The sequence below is a fragment of the Neofelis nebulosa genome, chromosome 1 (genome assembly GCF_028018385.1).
Source record: "Neofelis nebulosa isolate mNeoNeb1 chromosome 1, mNeoNeb1.pri, whole genome shotgun sequence".
In the NCBI taxonomy this organism is placed as follows: domain Eukaryota; kingdom Metazoa; phylum Chordata; class Mammalia; order Carnivora; family Felidae; genus Neofelis; species Neofelis nebulosa.
The window spans coordinates 188,468,329-188,481,118 of NC_080782.1; the positions used below are offsets into that span (position 1 = coordinate 188,468,329).

General features: G+C 33.9%; 1 long non-coding RNA gene across 1 annotated transcript; it reads right to left on the minus strand.

Moving 5' to 3' along the window:
• Positions 1–1,019: 1,019 nt before the first annotated feature.
• Positions 1,020–12,379, minus strand: LOC131496278 (uncharacterized). Its single transcript, XR_009254418.1, has 4 exons — positions 12,171–12,379; positions 3,103–3,250; positions 1,914–1,975; positions 1,020–1,188 (listed from the first exon to the last, which is right to left on the minus strand). It is a non-coding gene; the product is annotated as an uncharacterized LOC131496278 (long non-coding RNA).
• Positions 12,380–12,790: the final 411 nt, after the last annotated feature.

A 12,790-nucleotide genomic window follows, 5' to 3' on the forward strand; every position in this document is an offset into this window, starting at 1 on the left:
CAATTATTGATGTCTGTAATAAATAAAGAGCTTCTGAAAATAAAGAATAAAATGGTCGACAACTCTATAGCTAGAGACAAGAAGAGTATTCATAGAAAAATGGAACTTCAAATTTATCTTTCATATATGAAGAAAATGTTCAAATTGCTCAAAAATAAGATAAATGCAAATCAAGACAGTATTTTTCATCTAGCAGATTATCAAAACTACAAAAAATTTCTGACATGGTAAGGCTTCAGGAAAACAGACATGCATATGTTGGTGAAAACTGCAAAATAGTAACACCCTGATGAAAGAGTTGTAACCTTTGAACTAAAAACCATCCTAAAGATACACTTGTAAAATTATGAAGAGTCATATACACATGGCTATTATTTTCAGTGCTATTTATAACAGTATGATTCTATAAATAGCACAGTTGTCCATCATTAGGGTATGTGTTGAATATGTTACAGTAAATCTCACAATAGGGTGCTATACAGTTTTTAAAAAGGAAAAAGAAATTTCATGTACAAACATGGAATGACCACTGGGATTTAATATTAAATGGAAAAGAAGAGCAGTGAAGTTTTTGTTTAGCATGCTACTATTAAACAAGAAAATCTTCAATTTGACTTGCAAGGCATGGCAGCACAAAGTATAGATTAGGGAAGGAACTTCATTACTTCATTTTGGGATGGAAGGAATTATATATGGTCTTTTCCTCCTTGGGTTTATGGTTGACCAGAGCATAAGTGTGTAAAGTTTCATATGGTCAGTAAGTTTGTGCAATTTTCTTAGTCCAAATATGGGCAACTGGGAGTGAAAGAATTCTGATTCTAGGTAGGAGCAGGATATAGGACTAGAGAGAGTCAGGTTTTAGTTGAATGAGTGGAAATTTCTAGGAATGAAGAATTTTCCAGAGACCCAGACAATGAATCTATGTGTATGTGTGAATATATCCTAATAATAAATACAAATTTACAAACACCATATTCATACATCTACTTATATTTAAGAAAAAAGAGGGGCACCTGGGTGGCTCAGTTGGTTGAGCGTTTGAGTTAACGCTCAGGTCATGATCTCAGGGTTGGTGGGTTCAAGCCCTGCGTTGGGCTCTCTGCTGACAGCTCAGAGCCTGGAGCCTGCTTCAGATTCTGTGTCTCCCTCTCTCTCTCTGCTCCTCCCCTGCTTGTGCTTTGTCTCTCTCTAAAATAAATAAACATTAAAAAAAGAAAAAGAGAAAAGAACAAGGGAAGGGAAAACTATAAATTAGAAAAACAACTATAAAAGTAAATAGATAAATGAAATAATTAGATTGGAGGGGGTGGGAATAAAATAAAAGATTATTTCTGGAAACATACTTTTGTTATATCTGACTTTGTAACATGAATTATATTGTGCTATGTCAATAAAAGTTTAATTTTAAGAGAAATCATTAACATTAAACAAAATGAATAAACACAAATAATACTACATGTGCTTTTAAAACACTGTAAAACAATATTTTGTGTATTTCTAATATTATAAAATCTAAGTACTGTATAATTAAAACATTTCTCAGAAGACTGCTTTCTTTATAATAATATTGTTTGCATTAGTCCTTTATTTTTTATCCTGGGCTATTATCCAGGTATTGCAAGATAAAATATATTAGTAATTGTGCAGATGTCACTGAGAACAGAGATTTGTTTTTTTTCATTCTGAAGTAGAACATACATATGGAAGATTTATGAAGTTATAGAAAAACTCTGTGGCTTTGGATTGAAATGGAACTATCAATGTTTCAGATACCTTATCCTAAAAATATATATTTTCTAGTTTTATCTATTGAAAACTGCCCAAAACCTTGCACAAATCTATAGCAGCAAACATACATAGCATACAAATTGAGGTTAATATTTACTATTTCTCACTATAAGTAGCCAACCCACCTTAGAAAAATTGCTGATTCTGAATACAGGGTGGAATTATCCATGGTGATTCCAAAATATAACTTGATATTAAAGAAAATAAAGTGGTTATCAAAGCCTGCTTATCTTTGATATTTGACTACTTGACTATATGTCAAAAAATCTCTCACAGTCAAAGAAAGCTCTCACTGGACATCTGGGACAATCTGAATACCAATAAGAATAATCACTGCTGTGGATTAAATATATATTAATGATGCTTATTTATTTTAAGTTTAATTATTTTGAGAGAGACAGAGACAGCATGAATAGGTGAGGGGCAGAGAGAGAGGGAGACAAGAGAATCCCAAGCAGGCTCTGTGCTGTCAGCAGAGTCCAATGTGGAGCTGGAACCCACAAAACCATGAGATCATAACCTGAGCCGAAACCAAGAGTCACTTAATTGACTGAGCCACCCAGGCACCCCTATATTAACTATGTTTAAATCCAGTAGTTCTTAATACATGTCAAAAGATTCTAATTGGTCTTCCTCATCTTTGGAGAATAAAACAATTTCATAAAATTCTACAAGATAAAAAATCAGTAATTGATCATGCTTTTTATTTGATCCTTTAACCAAGTAGTTAATGAATGGAAGTTTCTTTTGTAGGAATATCCTGGAGGATATGAGAAAATGAAGGATAGAATTAGAATATAAATATTTTGTAGCTTCTGAGGAGTTAATGGATCCAGGACATGTACCTCCTAGTGGAAGTATACAATATCACCCCTATCAAACAAAATTGACATCCGTTGTCATCCACAGAAAGGTAGCTCCGGAATTTTCCTATATAAGGGAATTATGAGCAGGTATCCGCTTAGAAGAGTGCCTTAGGGATGCTGGGAGACTTATGTTGAAACTGTTTGTTTAGCAAGCTTGCTATTTGAAAGAATTTGCTGAAGTGGTAACAAAGCTTACAGGATGGCTAAGACCTGTCTGTCAATCTCATTTACCATTGCTTGCACCAACTATTGTCTTTGTATTTATTTTATGATATGAATATCTAAAATAGAAGTGTATCCTTGCCTGGAAAAAGGAAATAGACACTGCTTTATTTTTCTCCACATTATTACTCGAATAAATGTGTTTCTCCCTTTATGAGACAAGATGCTGTGACTATGGTTTGGCTTACATATCTTGTAATGGTTATGAAATGTGAAACTAAATTACCTCATTATATGGCTTCTGGGTTGTAGAAGGAGAGAAGTGGCATTGACTAGAGCCAGATGTTCTGCCTTCATAACCAGGTTCCCCTTCTTACTAGCTCCATGACTATAGAAAATTTAATTAATCTTCCTCTTGTTATTCAGTTACATTACTGCAAAAATGAAGATAACCATTTCCCATTGTTGGCTTCCGGCAAGGACAAAATGAGTTGATAAGTAAAAATTTGGCACATAGGCAATGTTTGGTAAATGTTAGTCATTGCCATGATAGGTAAGTTGTTAGAAGATTCCCTAAGAAATCGAATGTTGTGAGCACATGAAATGGAGAAAATAAAGACAAATTTGAGAGCTCTCAGAGAAGTCCATAAGATTCAATGACCTGAGAAGGGTCTTGGAAAGGGTGGCATACAACAACTTTTGTTGTCTCTCTGCTCTCTCCCAAAGTGGTTTATGCAAGCCAGTTTGTTTAGATCTTGCATCTTTATTTTTTTTAAGTTTATTTATTTATTTTGAGACAGACAGAGACAGTGCAAGTGGAGAGGGACAGAGGGAGAGACAGAAAATCCCAAGTAGGCTCTGTGCTGCCAGTGCGGAGCCTGACGCAAGGCTCGAACTCACAAACCATGAGATCATGACCTCAGCGGAAACTAGAAGTCGACTTTTTAACCAACTGAGTCACCCAGGTGCACCTAGATCTTACGTCTTTAAATCAGTTATTTCTTTCCTTTTCCTTGTATTTTTCAAAACTGCTGGGGGTCTATCATAAAAAATTAAAACTGAGCAATTTTATCTTTTAAGAATAAACATTTAGGAAATGTAATTTTTATTTTTTATTTTTTTAATGTTTATTTATTTTTGAGAGAGAGAGAGAGAGAGACAGAGCACGAACAGGGGAGGGGCAGGCAGAGAAGGAGAATCCGAAGCAGGCTTCAGTGCAGAACCTCAGGCAGGTTGTAACTACCAACCGTGAGATCATGACCTGAGCAGAAGTCAGACGCTAAACTGACTGAGCCATGGACACCCCAGGAAATTTAATTTTTAACACAGAAAAATAATCATTGGATATTGCAAAATATGGTGTCACATAGAACATAAAATTTTCCAGATTTCTTATGAAATGGAATATTTACATATATTTATATATTATTTATACACAACATGATAGAATTTTTCAAATTTATACCTAGTATGAAATTGTATTTTTGGGGCGCCTGGGTGGCTCAGTCGGTTAAGCGTCCGACTTCGGCTTAGGTCACGATCTCACGGTCAGTGAGTTCGAGCCCCGCGTCGGGCTCTGGGCTGACTGCTCAGAGCCTGGAGCCTGTTTCAGATCCTGTGTCTCCCTCTCTCTCTGACCCTCCCCCGTTCATGCTTTGTCTCTCTCTGTCTCAAAAATAAATAAACGTTAAAAAAAAAAATTAAAAAAAAGAAATTGTATTTTAATTGACATATGCCTCTATCTAAAAATCTGTCCATATCTCTGATCCATCTATATTTAGAAAGAAAATACTTTACAATATTCCCCAATCTAAATGGTAGCTTAGAATTATAGGAGACAGTTATAATTATTTCAATTAAAATATACAAGTCACTCTGCATTATAATAAATCCTACAGAGAGCAGTATATATCACTATAGGATATGTATGTGGTATTTTTATTATTTGAATACTAAATTACCTAATTTTCATGCTTCAGATTTGCTGACTGTGACTGTAATTAATCTCCTAATGATTAACAAAGAAAGATACTTTTTGATATCAAATAAATGAGAATAATAGCTTCCATGAATTTTGTGAAAATCAATTTATTAAATGGGTCCTTAACATCTTGGAATACTTCCAGTAGTATAAGTGAATGAATTCCAGCAAGGAAGTACTTCCTGTGAAGACAAGATTTACACGGGAGAATGCTCTTGAAGGAATCTTATTTTTTTTACTGTGGGGGTGATTATAAAGTTAAATATATAGCATAGCGTAAAATGGAATTGTGAAGAATGAGGTCAAAATAAGACTAAAAAAGGTGAAGGGCATATTTGATAATATATCATTTTCAAACATAGGATATTTAACTACCAGAAGTCACTTTAAAGAGAAATAGTTAATGATCCTTAAAATTCACTTTTACATAGTGTTATATTGTTACACACTTTACTATAATACCTCTTTTTTTCATATTAATATATGGCAGAAGATAAAAATGTTATATGGTACTTTTCCACAGAGTACTAAAAGATGCATACAGACATCAGAACACAGAGTAATTCCTTAGGAACTACTGTTCATTATAATAATTACATGCATGTTTTTGCAGAAGTTACAGGAAAAGTAGTGGTGTTTTAGGAATTATTTATTAGTAACTAAGGTGGGCCATAGAGCAGTCCACAGCTCTCTGTGAGTGTGTCTTTGTCTAATTTTTCAGCCTCAACTCTCTTATGCCTGGCACACACATTTTGCATTGCCATTCTCAAATAATTCCAAGTTGCTATGCTTGTCATTTTTTATGTAACCTTGGACTTTGTTCATCCTTCTTCCTTTTTCCTGAATGCATTTCTCCATTCTTTCCTGCTCCCTGTATTAGAACTAGCAAATCAGTACTCCATTTTTCTGTGTCCACTCTAGACAACATTATATGTCGTCCTCTCTCCACCTGGCAAGTATTGATTATTTCCACCTTTGGACTACCTCTGTGCAACAATGCAGATTTTACTTTGGCATTTGTAAAATATTATCAATCTGATATTTGGCAAATCTGTCTCCTCATTTGAAACATGATTATTTGTTGCCATATTGCTAGTAGTGAGCCAAATGACTGATTGTTGAATTACATCCTTATTAATAGGTTATTTTTTTGAAGATTCACATGTCAAGATCCCTCAATTTGATCAGTCTTATAGAGATTAGGGATAATTTAAGATATACCAGTGTACTATGAAAATTATGGGTTTCATCTATGTCAATCTAACTTTGAGGACATATGTAACAGATATTTTGAGATGTCATATCCTCCAGAGAACTATCCGATAAAACTTCCTGCAGTGATGGAAAAGGTGCCCTATAGTATGATAACCATTAGTTATATGTGGCAATTGAGGATTTGAAATTACCAGTATGAAAAAGTGGATATTTGGTTTATTTTTTAAGTTAATTTATATTTAAATTTAAGTAGTCACATATAACTAGCTCCTCCCTACTTAGCATCACTCCTGAATCAGTGTGTATTTAAAATTCATGTATGTTCAATGACATATATATACTAACAATACATCTTTATATATTGACATTTAATTAAATAATTTTATAAATGGGTGTTTTCAGCAAGATTGCCATACACTGGGAATTCAAAGATAGTATGATACAGTCTCAGAACTACAGACATTTTTACTTTTCCAAGGAGAAGTTGTAATAACATTCACCTCAAACTTTATGGGCAAATTTGCATAATAAATATTTTTGTTTACTACTTTCTCTCACCCAAACACAGTATTTGCAGGGAAAGGAAAGAAGAGTGAGAAAAACAGAGTATTCTTCATGGAGCAGGAAGACAAATATGGAACATAGAGTAAAGTTGTGCATAAGAGAATAAAAAGACTCAAAATGAATTTAATGGGAAATATAATAGATAGTAAACCTAAATGATGCTAGGATAATGAACATTTTAAAAAATAATCTTTTAGAGTTTTCTAAATTTAGTAAAAACACTTAATATTTCACATTACATATATATATATATTTTGACCTAACGGTTCATTCAGTGTTATCCAATATGCATGGTGAGCATCAGATTATGCCTGCCTTGTCCAGAATGCCTTTATATAGAGAGAAGTGCTTGACCCATAGGAAACCCTCAGTAAATATTAGATGAAAACCTGAATTAATCACTGAATCCTGAGCAATATTGTAAAAAAATGAAGTAAATCCACATAAAAGCATATTGATGAAACTCAACAACATAAAAGACAGTAAGTACTGAAAGCAACTTGGAAATTGCAGATCATTTACATGGCAGCAACAATGACATAATTCTCCTTAGCAGCAGGAGGTAAGAGTAGCAAAAGAAATATCTTTCAAGTGACAGAGTAAACTAATCACCAGCGTCTACATGCTGTTTTGTTGATGTAGGAAAGTCAGCATCCAACAATATTATTTTCATTTTCTTTTTTAAAGACTACTTTATTTTTTTTAATTTTGTGTGTTTTATTTATTTTTTCCCAATGTTTTAATACCTATGATATGAATGTGTGTATGTATGTATATGTGTGCTTATGTATGTTTTCATAAATTATGAATTTTTTTGCTTAAGAACACAGACCAAATTCAAAGACATGGGTTCTCATTGAAAAGAAAGAAGAACAAAGTGTGCTTAAAACTATCTTAATATTTCATTTCATTAAAAATATCATTAAAAATATCTTTTAAAAAATTATGACAATAAAAAATCTATGAAATCTGAATGGAAGGATAAGGTTCTTAATATATCATTAATCTTTATATTTTTTCAATTTGTTTAGAATATTTTATAATTAAAAGTGAAATAAAAATATATGATGTAAAACCTAAATTTGTGTCATAAAGTCCTAAGGCATAAAATGAGTGTTGCATACACCAATGTATGAATTTACATGAATTTGAAACTTCTATTGCACATGAATACCATGAATCCCTGAAAATATACGAATTATTCCTTATTATTAACTGCACAATTCTTCATATACTTACTGTTACATCAACCTTCTTTAAATAAATGTGAATTTACACTATTTATAAACCAAACTTTAGAAATATCTGAAGTATTATTTCTAATAACTTTCATTAGAAACTGCATTTAAATTCATATGAGATATGAATATCTGCATTTCTTTTAGAAACAATAGCCATTAAATTGATATATTCACTTTCTCATTAATTTATATTTGAACACAGCATAGCAAGTATTTAATTATAATTTACTCCACGTTTCTAAAATGTATACATGTTTATTCCTGATGGTTGTTTTTACCAATTTCACAAATTTCATTGTTTACTCTTTTCAAAGGAGATCTTGCTGATTTTCTTCTATGAAAGATTTTATTCCAGCACTGAGTCATATTAAAATATGAAAAAGTTGAAGTTGGCAAGAAACACATGAAATCAGCAAAGTTGTGAGAAATATAGTAGTATTGGGGGAGTTTGAGAAAATGCTGCTTATCCAGAATCACTACTGTGGCTGCCTAGAGGCTAGTTTAATTAGGCTACAATTCATATGGCAGAAAGTAGTTTTGTAATTACCTTCAAATGACCAAATGATATAGAACTCTAAGGAGAGTTGCATATTCCCAGTAATGAACCAATTTTCAATTAACTGGGTATTTTATCTAAGGCATTTATTGACCAAACAATATTTAAATATATGTTACTTCAATTCTATATCCATATAAATAGTTGAATTTTAGGAGCTTATTTCAGAATGTATAGAAATAATTTAAAATTTTTTTAAATAAAACCCATCAATTTTTAGAAACGTGCTTTGCTTAAAGTAAAAGTACTGCATCTAAAATCTAGAAATACAACCATTAACTAGGTTTCAGATTGCACCATGAGAAGTTTAATTAGTTAAGTATGGGAAGCATATTTAATTAAAATCCATATCTCTTAATGATGAATAAAGAAATATAAATACTTCCTTTTTTGATTGTTTATAGTTAATTCTTCTTTGATATCAAAGTGACCCCAAAATCGTAACTTTTTGAGAACACTTTTCCTCTTTATCTGAATCTTTGCCTTTTGCAAGGGATAGATGCATTAAATATGTGCATTAAAATATAGCCCCAGGGGCGCCTGGGTGGTTCAGTTCGCTCAGCATCTGACTTCCGCTCAGGTCATGATCTGGCAGTTTGTGAGTTCAAGCTCCACATTGGGCTCTCTGCTGTCCTCCAGGAGCCCACTTTGGATCCCCTGTCTCCATCTCTCTGCCCCTCCCCCGACTCTCCAAATTAAAAAAAAAAAAAAAATTAAAAATTGAAAATAACTTTAAATAAATAAATAAAAATAAAACATAACCCCAAACCTGAGACATATCCTCTCTACTACATAGAAATAAAGTCAACAAGTTTTTAGGCAGAAAATGTGGTATGGGGGTTCTTTTAATTAATCTAAAATGCTTCCTTTGCTAGAGGTAGTAGTATCAAGAGAAAAATTGATAATCTCTAAATACAGAAGATTTTTGAAACATTATGAGGAACTAAGGATATCTGAATCAGTATAATTTTTTGTATTTTGAAAATGGAGGTATAAGAGAAAAAAAACAACAACTTCATACAAATATCCAGAAAAATTACAAAAATGTGATTCGGAAATGGAAACATAAAATGAAAGAATAATAATTTGTCATATTTTCTATTAAATGTTAATAATCATTTATATACTTTAAGAATATTAATTCAATCCTCACAACCAAGTTAGCTGTTATTATGAACTTCATTAAAAAAAACAAAAAAGCTGAGATAAAGAAATTGAATGACTTGCCAAGGCACACATAGGTAGCATTATTGGAAAAAAAAAATTGACCCTAAGCAAACTTAATTTGAAAATCCATTTTAAAATATTATGAAAGCAGCCATAATACAAGACTAGCAAAATTAACTCAAGAAAAAAGTACAAGTATGAGAAAATTTCTTATCTATTTCTTTACCTGAATGGTTTTTTGCTATGAGAACATCATGTAGTTGTTATTGAAAGAAAATACACAAAATTCAGACAAGAAATGATGGTAACAAAATAAAACAAACCCAGAACTCTAAAAGTTAAAACATAAAAAAATTTAACAATTTAACAATTTAAAAAATAAAAGTTAAAACATCAAGTACAGACAATCAAAGGGTTGTTGCTGGAGCTGTTATGTCTCAGAAGGCAGGATATCCTACTGATATCCTACTAAAGGGCTCCATGAAGAAGGTCAGTTTAAACAGGTTTTCTTTCTATGACGTTTGTTACAGTCCCCAGCTATATATATTCAATATAAACAAAACAAAAAAACCCGCAATTTTTATATGGAACTCACATGAACCTAGGGGTGAGAAGAACTGGAACAATTATTTCAATTAAAAAAATATTGGGAAAACCAGATTGAAGTAAAAGGATGACAGAAACTGGAATGGGGAAGGACAGCAAGGGGAAAAGAAGAAGAAGGACAAGGAGAGCATGAGCAGGAGAGGGAAAAGAAAGAGGAAAAGAACAAAAAGGAGTAGGAGGAGGACAAGGATGAGGAAGGGGAGAGGAGAAGGAAGAGGAAAGGAGAAAAGATAGAGGAAAAGCAGAAAGAGAAGAAGAATAAAAAAGAAGGGGAAGAAGAACATTGAGGAGGAGAAGAGTGAGGAGGGAAAGAAAAGTACCATTTTATGCAGTAACTAAAGCAAGAAACCCTTCTTTTTTTTTTTTTTTAAAGAAGTCACCAGCTTGCTTGTGTGTTCTTTGCACAAAGATAAAGGAAAAAATGACCAGCGGAATATCTTTCTCACATACTATTTTAAAGTAAGATTGCTTAAACACACTGGGAGAGGCTGTTTCCTCTTCTTAGGACACATCTAAGAGAGGTGGCATTGCTTCTCCAGGGACAAAAGAGCTGATGGGTGCCATTTCCCTCTTCTACCCCTCAGCATGAGTGCAGAGACAAATGCTGAAGACAGCTAGCCCAGACACTGGCAGTTGAATGTGCTTTGCTCCAAACCCCATGCTCTGGCATTCTGGTGCAACTGCCCTTCAGGGTCAAACCTTCAGTGCAATGAGAACCTCCTCTAGAAGACCAGCACAGGTCTTTGCCACTCCAGGTCCCTAAAGTTTGGAGTTTTGAAACTCAGCTGACCTGGCTAGGATAGAGCCCAAAGTGCACTGCACTGCACCAGGCAGGCAAGCAACCTGGACGTAGAAAGTATGAAAACAGGAATCTGAAAATAGCCTAGGATGCCCGAGGGGAAATTGTTTGCTCTTCTGGGAGAGCTTCCCTGACAGTAGCAAGCATGAACCCCCTCTCTAGGGACAAAGGAGATGGCTGGCGCCATTTCTCTCCCTCGCCCCTCAGTATAAACCACTTTAATAAACATCGCAGTGCTAACACTGGCTGCCTACCTGCTTACACCTAAGTTCACTCCCCCTAGGCTCTGCTGGTACTGCTTTTCTCCAGAAAATGTGCCTAAGAATTATCACAGTGGGCCCCTCCTCCAGAAGACCAGCACAAAAACCCTGCACACACCATGTCTATTGCCCATAGAGTTCTGCAAAACTTCAGTTCTTGTGGAAATAGCATCAGGTCTCTTTTAACAAGTACCCCAGAGCATACCTAGTTAAAATTCACCAAAGTCCAAACATTCCCCACTTCGGAAAAAAAGAACTTTGCAGATGACTGACCTGAGAGATAGAGTGACTAAAATACAGCAGCAGAGTGGGCACAACACACACCAGAGACACTTCCTGTAATGCCAGGCTCTGGCCATTATATAACCTCTTTTTCATAAAGGCACTACAGTCAGGAGAAGGAAACATAACAGGCCTTCCTAACACAGAGAAGACAGAGATTTAGACAAAATGTCAGGACAGAGTAATTCATCCAAAAGAAAGAACATGAAAAGTTTATAGCCAGGGATTTAATTGAAACAGATATAAGTAATATGCCTGATTCATAATTTAAAGCAACAATCATAAAGATACTCACCGGGCCTAAGAAAATCATAGAAGACATCAGGGTAACCCTTACCACAGACATAAAAGAGCTACAAAAAAATCAGGCTGAAATGAAAAATGCAATAACTGAGGTTCATAACTGACGGCATATAATGACCTCAGGATGGAAGAAGCAGAGGAGCAAATAAGTAATATAGAATATAAAATTATGGAAAATAATGAAGCTGAACAAAAAAGAGAAAGAAAAATTTTGGATCACAAAAATAGACTTAGGGAACTCAATGATTCCATCAAGCATAGTAACATTCGTATCATAGAAGTCTCAGGAGAAAAAGAGAGAGAAAAGAAAAAAGAGAGAGAAAAAGAGAGAGAAAAAGAGATAGAAGGTTTATTTGAGGAAATTATAGCTGAAAACTTACCTAATCTGAGGAAAGAAACGGACATCCAAATCTAGGAGGCACAGAGAACTCCCATCAAAATCAACAAAAGCAGGCCACCAACATGAAATATCGTAGTTAAATTTCCAAAATATAGAGATAAAGAAAAAAGTCCTAAAAGCAGCAAGACAACAGCCGTCCCTAATTTATGAAGGAAAATCAACAAGATTAGCAGTAGATGTCTCCACAGAAACTTGGCAGGCCAGAAGGAAGTCGCATGATACAATGTGCTGAATGGGAAAAATGTGCAGCCAAGAATACTCTATACAGCAAGGTTATAATTCAGAATAAAAGGAGATATAGAGTTTCCCAGACAAACAAAAACTAAAGGGGTTTGTGACAACTAAAACAGCCCTGCAAGAAATATTTAAAGGGGACTCTTTAAATGGGAAAGAAAGACCTAAAGCAACAAAGACTAGAAAGAAACAGAAAATCTCCAGAATCAACGACCAAACAATTAATAAAATAGCACTAAATCCATATCTATCAATAATTATTCTGACTGTAAATGAAATACATGCTTTAGTCAAAAGACATAGGGTACTGGGGCACCTGGGTGGCTCAGCTGGTTAAGCGACTGACTTCAGCTCAGATAATGATCT